Source organism: Microcebus murinus, chromosome 2 (assembly GCF_040939455.1).
Source record: "Microcebus murinus isolate Inina chromosome 2, M.murinus_Inina_mat1.0, whole genome shotgun sequence".
Taxonomy (NCBI): domain Eukaryota; kingdom Metazoa; phylum Chordata; class Mammalia; order Primates; family Cheirogaleidae; genus Microcebus; species Microcebus murinus.
In genome coordinates this window covers 117,944,246-117,952,143 of record NC_134105.1, presented here as the reverse complement: position 1 = coordinate 117,952,143, position 7,898 = coordinate 117,944,246, and positions in this window count along the sequence as shown.

Sequence of the window (7,898 nt, the reverse complement as noted above, 5' to 3'; positions counted from 1 at the left end):
AATTCAATGAAACATTAAGAAGATTATTCATCATGATCAAATGGGATTCATCCCAGGGATGCAATGATGGTTCAGCATATGCAAATCAATTAATGTGATACATCATATCAACAGAACAAAGGACAAAAACTGTATGATCATTTTCATTGATGCTGAAAAAGCATTCAATAAAATTCAACACTACTTTATGATAAAAATTCTCAAAAGAATTAGGTATAGATGGAGCATAACTCAACACTAGAAAAGCCATATATGATAAACCCACACCTAGTCTCAAACTGAATGGGAAACAACTGAAAGCCTTTCCTTTGGAAAAAAACAAGACTTTGGAAAAAAATAAGGATGCCTACTTTCACCACTGTTACTCAACATAGTACTAGAAGTTCTAGTTAGAGCAATCAGACAACAGAAAGAAAGAAAGTGCATCCAAACTGGGAAGAAAAAAGTCAAATTTTTCTTATTTGAAGAAACCTAAAGACACTACAAAAAAACTATTAAAACTGATAAATAAATTCAATAAAATTTCAGGACACAGAATCAACACATAAAAATCAGTAGCATTTCTACATGCCACAGCAAATAATCTGAAAAAGAAAACAAGAAAGTAATCCTATGTATAATAGCTACAAATAGAATAAAATATCTATGAATAAACATAACCAAAGATATAAAATGAAAAGATATCCCATGCTCATGGATTAGAAGAATCAATATTGTTAAAACGTCCATACTACCTAAAGCAATCTACAGATTCAATGCAATCCCAGTCAAAATATCAATGAGATTCTTCACAGAAATAAAAAAAAATAATCCTAAAATGTATATGTAACCCTGAAAGACCCAGAAGCCAAAGCCATCCTGAGCAAAAAGAACAAAAGTAAAATTGTATTATCTGACTTTAAATTTTACTATAGAGCATTAGTAACCAAAACAGCACAGTATGGGCATAAAAATAGACCCATAGACCAATGGAACAGAAGAGACAACCCAGAAATAAATCCACACATCTATAGTGAACTAACTGATCTTTGACAAATGTGCCAAGAACTTACATTGGAGAAAAGAAATTCAATAAATGGTGCTGGGAAAATTGGATATCCATATGTGGAAGAATGGAACTAGACCTTTATCTCTTACCATATACAGAAATTAAATCACAATGGATTAAAGACTTAAATCTAAGACCTGAAACTATGAAACAAGTAAAAGAAAATGTTGGGGAAATGCTTCAAGACATTGGTTTGGGCAAGGATTTCTTGAGTAATAGCCCAAAGCACAGACAACCAAAACAAAATTGGACAAACGGGATCACATCAAGCTACAAAGCTTCTGCATAGCAAAGGAAGCAATCAACAAAGAGACAACGCAGAGAATGGGAGAAAATATTTGCAAACCACCCATCTGACAAGGGACTAATAACTAGAATATATATAAGGAGCTCCAGCTGCTCAATAGGAAAACATCAAATAATCCAATTTAAAAATGGACAAAAGATCTGAATAGACATTTCTCAAAAGAAGACATATGAATGACCAACAGATATATGAAAAAATGCTCAACATCACTAATCATCAGCGAAATGCAAATCAAAACTACAATGAGATACCATCTCGCCCCAGTTAAAATGGCTTTTATAAAAAAGGCAATAACAAATGCTATTTGAGGATGTGGAGAAAGGGGAACCCTGGTATGCAGTTGGTGGGAATGGAAATTAGTGCAGCCACTATGGAGAACAGTAAGGAGGTTCCTCAAAAAACTACAAATAGAACTATTATGACCCAGCAATTCCACTGCTATGTATATATCCAAAAGATAGGAAATCAGTGTATGGAAAAGATATCCCATGTTTACTGAGGCACTATTCACAATAGCCAAAGTTTGGAATCAACCTAAGTGTCCATCAAAGGTTGAATTAATAGAGAAATTGTGGTACATATAAACCATGGAATACTATTCAGCCATAAAAAAGAATGACATCCTGTCATTTGCAACAACAAGGATGGACCTTAATGGAGAGCATTAAGTGTTAAATGTTAAATAAGCCGAGCATAGAAAGACAAATCACACACATTCTCACTCATATGTGGGAGATAATTATTAAAACAATTGATCTCATAGAGACAGAGAATAGAATGATGGTTACCAGAGTGTAGGAAGTGTATCGGGGTGATAGAGTGGGGATGGTTAATGGGTGCAAAATACAGTTAGGTAGGTAGAATGAAAAATACTTGATAGCACAACCAAGTGACCATTGTTGATAATAAGTTGTGGTATACTTTAAAATAAGTAAAAGAGTAGAATCGGAATGTTCCTAATGCAAAGAAATGATAAATGCCTAAGGTAATGGGTACCCCCATTATCCATATTTGATTATCATGCACTATATGCCTGTATCAAAACATCACATGTACCCCATAAATATATACATTAGGCCCATAATTTAAAATAAAATTAAAAAAATAAAAGGGATTAATACACATTCTAAAATATTTTTTTTAAAAACTTGGCCAGTGATGTACATGACGGCAAAGGAAAGAAAAGTCAAAGACAGCAGACAGTGGCTCTATGACAGAAAGAACACAGTGCCTTTAAATGATGTAGGTACTTGGAAGGAGGAGCAGGTCTGCAAAGGACTTAAATGAGCCACTGGGAATGGGAGACGATCTGGGAAGGAGGTACTGGCTTTGTCTCTGGCAGGACATTCAGGCAATTGTGGGTCTGGGATTGGAGTGTCAGTGAAGAATCCAGACTGGAAAATTAAATTTGGAGGTTGTGTTTGACGACATGAGGATAGATGCTACGTTATCTACTGCTATTACCCAAAACTTAGTGGATTAGAACAACAAGCTTTTAACTATCTTACAATGTCTGTGGGTCAGGAATCCTAGAGCAGAGTGGCTGGGTGGCGGCAGCTCAGGGTCTCTCACGAGGTTCCAACCAAGGGACCTGGACTACAGGATCCGCTTCCGAGCTCACTCACCTTGCCGTGGGCAGATGGCCTTGGCTCCTCACCAGGCGGGCCTCTCCAAGGGCTGCTGGCAACCTGGCTCCCCCCAGGTGAGTGAGCCAGGAGAGGGAGAAAAGCCTGGGAGGCCCCAGATGGAGGCCACGGCTGTTTGCAACCTAATCTCAGAAGTGACATGCCATCGCTTCTGCCAAAGCTCTTGGCCGTACAGACCAACCCTGGCACAACGTGGGAGGAGACTCGCAGAAGGGCGTGAATACCAGGGGGTGAGATCTTCGAGGGCCTCAGAGGCTGGCCACCCCAGACGAGCCCTCCAGGCAACTGCCCGTATTGTGAGGAGGGAAGGGAACTGTGGAAAGAACACTGGGGCGCCCAGAGATGTGGATCAGAAGGAAGAAAAGAGCTCCGCAAAGACAGAAGGGAGCAATCAGAGAGGTGGCTGGAGACCCGGGAACATCAGTGTTGCAACAGGAGTGCAGCAAGATTCCAGAAAGAGTGTAGAATCAACATTTGGTGCTGCAATGACAGAAAAGCATATAAACTGCACATTTTTTAAAAAAAATTTAAAAATCCAAAGTTATATGCAACTTGGGACACATTACATTCTTGGTTTTTGCTTGTTTATTAGTTTGTTTTGTTTTTAGCAGATTTCCTTTTTAATTCAGTTTTACTGGTGCTGATAGTAGAATCGTTCTGACTCCCAGGAGCACAGGCTGGCCAGATTCTGTGGCTAGCCTGGGAGCGCGGGTGTGGACGCAGCTAGTGGGCTCGAGCTGCAGCCACAGGCACTCTGCAGTGCACGCGATTCCCAGACGCTGGGGGATCGCTCACATAACGACATCTCCTGAGTTGCCATATCTGATGTCGTCCACTTTTACATATGCTAAAAAGCCACAAAGAAGGCAGTTCCCTCTGTTGAGATATTCTGACCCCTGAAAATCAGATATAACCTACCAGAACTGTATTTTCAAAGGACAAACTGTTCTCCTTTAAAGCCAAATTGTTGACTTTGAGTGCGTGCGTGTGCTTGCCTCCTTTGGCAATCTCTCATCACTTAATTTTGCTGGTGGGAGACCACAGTTCCAGCTTCAAAAATAAATTATATTGTAATGCTTTCTTAATTAAAAGCCCTTTTGAGTCATGCTTACTGAAATCTGTTACGTGGATTTAACTGATCTGCAGGGAAGAGATTTTCTGTTCTCTGAGGAATTAAAGAATTCCGAAAGGAAATGAATAGACGAAAATGTTCCAGTAATGAGATCCCTCTCTTTAATAATACATGTCACACTGAGGTATTACCTACCGGTAAGTGTACTTAACTTCAGCCAAATAAGAGGATCTAACCAGTCACTCAGAGAGTCCCAGCCCCGGGGAAAAGCTGGGTTCACATCCCAGCTCTTGCATTTATCAACATATCTTTCTCTGAGCCTCAAAAACTGACTATCCTCAGCAGTAACATGGGGAAAATATGAACCATCTAGTAGGATAATGGAAATGACAGACACTATATGTAAAGCACCCAGCGCACAATCAGGCCATGATAAATGGTGGCTGTTTTATCAAGAAATGACTCTTGGCCGGGCGCGGTGGCTCACGCCTGTAATCCTAGCATGCTGGGAGGCCGAGGCGGGCGGATTGTTCAAGGTTGGGAGTTTGAAACCATCCTGAGCGAGACCCTGTCTCTACTAAAAATAGAAAGAAATTAATTGACCAACTAAAATATATATATACAAAAAATTAGCCGGGCATGGTGGTGCATGCCTGTAGTCCCAGCTACTTGGGAGGCTGAGGCAGGAGGATTGCTTGAGCCCAGGAGTTTGAGGTTGCTGTGAGCTAGGCTGACGCCACGGCACTCACTCTAGCCTGGGCAACAAAGTGAGACTCCGTCTCAAAAAAAAAAAAAAAAAAGAAATGACTCTTAACTCTTCCATCACTCCAGCAATGCTCGTTAAAGTGAATTCAGGAGGGACTTTCCTCCTTCCTCCACAAGAGGTAAGGATGAGTAGGAACGAGCTTTAGCGGCCCTGCTGCAGAGCTCGAAGGCCTCACACCCGTCTGCCATGTAATCTTCACATGAACTTTCTAGGGCATTTCTGATCTGGAGAAACTGAGGCATGACCAGTCGACCGGTGCCCCCAGTAACACGAAGAGTGAGCAGACTACAGAGATGTCTAGATCCCATCCTCTTTCTCCTTAATATACTGACTCTCGAAAGGGCAGAAATATATGGAATAAGTAAAAAGTAAGATTGGAAGAAATGAATAAAGGTTTAAGTTATTTAATAATCACTTAATTTGGCTCTGATTATTAATCTCCCAATCAGTGTGAGAACAATAAAAAGAGAATATTTTAACAAACTTTTGTCACAGTCTATGGAAAATGTTCTGCTTTTCTGTACATTTTTCACAGAAGTTATTCTGGAACTAAAGTTTATATTAATTATCTCCTAGGAAAAATCAGTGTAAACTTAATTTAGATGAGAGCTAAAATTTTTTATATCATTTTGATAAGGTGGAAGAGAGGTGAGCAGTGACATGGGAGGGACCAGGGGATGCCATGGGGCAGTAGAGACTCTGTTTTAACCCTTGAATTAAATTCCCTTAATTTCCATAGTTTCCTCCTTTTAAAATAGGGTTAATGGTACTCACCTCTCGTGTGGTCAGATGTTTCAAAATTAAAATGAGTTGGTAAAACTGGTTTGTAAAAATATGTTTAGGTACAAGGGACTATCTAAAGAGCGGGACCAACATTTTATCTCAAAACCAAAAGGTTTTGCTCTTGTGATTTCACACACCGAGACCCAGTACACAGCTCTGGTCTAGGCGTGTCTTCCCATGCCCTGCTCTTGTGGTATGGGGCTCCCCTGAGTGCTGGCCATTTAATCACCAATAGAGGAGGAACGGTCTTGATTCCGTACCCAAAACAGCAGGTCGATTGTGTTTGATCAGTAATTTATAAATTTTTAATGCATGAAAAGCTATTGTAAACATCAAAATATTTTACAGATCCCCACTTGAATAACTATTGGGCTTTTTACATGTATCGATCTAGGAAATGCTCATTCACACTCGGACTCTGGGGCCAGGCTCTGACACCTGCCCAGCCTGAATGATGGTTCATCTTTTCTCCCCTTGCCCCCTCCACCAATATCGTCTTTAAGTGCGTTTACGAAGTATGTTTTTCCTCTTTGATGCAAGCCATTCGAAGCATTTTTCCATACAAAACTGCAAATGGAAAGCAGAGTCCCAGAAAAAAAAAAAAAAAGGTAAAAGTCTATTTTACCTGTGCTGTTGCTGTTTTTCTCGTTTTCCTATGTGTGGGTGAGACGGGCACCCAAGGTCATCAGGACGTTGTCTCTATCTTCCCCTTTCTGCTTCTCACCCACAACCTTTACCAACAGCCTTCGAAACAATACCTGTCATATGCCCGGGAGTGCCAGGAACAGAGGGCCCAAGAATCCTTATTGGATGCAAGTCCCGCGCTTTTCCCTCCATGGCAAGAAGCACGTTGCCTAAACATGGCAAGGAAGAGACTACTTTCGGGCGCTGAGCCAGAGTTGCTGATAACCTCTCACCGAGCCACCTCTCTTCCTAAGGCAGTCTTCTCTGCCCAGGGGCCTCTCTATTCCAGACCACCTGCGTCCCGCTCCGCGTGGTCCACATGTCATGGATCAAGGTGGAGCATCTGTCCCAGGACGGAGCTTCCGTCGCCTCCTAGACAACCTCCACCTGGTGTGGTCCCTTGAGAGGAGGCGCCCAGCCGATCAGATCTCCCTCGAGGAGTTTGGGGGACACGGAGACTGAGTCAGGAAGCAGAGGAGATGAGCTGAAAGGCCGGGAGGCTGCTGGGGTGGCTTTAAGGGGCCAGACTGCAGTAGGTGGCTATTGGCAAGGCGGAGAATGGCATTGGCACAGGAGCAGAGCTGCCACCAGTGAGACTTTGCAGCTCCCGAGAGGCAGGGACAACAGTGGACTTGCCCTGTCTCGAAAAGCCCAGTTCCAGCTTCAGCAAGGGGAATACTCACTGTGCTGCCCCCGACACCCACACACCACTGTTTCCTTGACCGAACGTGAATGCGAATCTGTACCTTGAAACGAAGAGAGAATTTCTGCGCTCTACCTAAGGAAGGTTTGAGCCTGCAGCCCCCACATACACTCAGGATGAGTCCTCAAAATCCCCCGGGCTTGGTCCCACGCTCGACCGGCACTGTCGCCGGGCTTCCTGAAGCTGCCCCGTGTCCCCTCTGCTCCGGCACGGTGTGGACCCACAGTCCCACTCCACGGCGCCAGCCCAAAGCTGACATCCACAGATGTTCGCGTCAATCCAGTCCTCAACTTGCTCGTCAATAGAGTGGGTGGAAGAGGAACATCTGAAGAGCCTTTCAAAGAGTTCATCCTTGAGGGCTTTCCTGCAGCGGCATAAAGTTTGGAAATCCGCTGGCGTCAGGAGGCTGCATGCAGCTTCGCCACAGCGACGTGCACGCATGTGTGCGTTTCACTGTATCTGCACGTGGTAAAGGCCGTCAGCACCAACACGGAGTCACCTACATCAAACCCTAGCAAAGCAGAGCCAGGATGCCGAGAAGGAAGAGGCCTCACACACACATGCCCGGAACTGGAACTGCCACAAAGCACTTTCCCAAACGAATTTTCCAGTTACGCCACTTCTATGAAGATCCTTTTCTACCAACACCGCCAACGAACAAATGCCACCACCTGTGGTAAGTCCCTTAACCAATGGTCTTTGTTTCAAAACTGCTTGCATGCACTTCTTTTTGCTTTAGAAGTTTCCCCTTGCCCCAACCCCCCCGGCTGCTCCTGTGCTCCACCATGGCATGCACATCTAGAATCGCCACCCCTTGCTATTCCCGAATAAACTCTTTGTCTGGCTGGTCGGTCTCTCTGTAGCTCAGCCTGACACCAAATTTTCATAT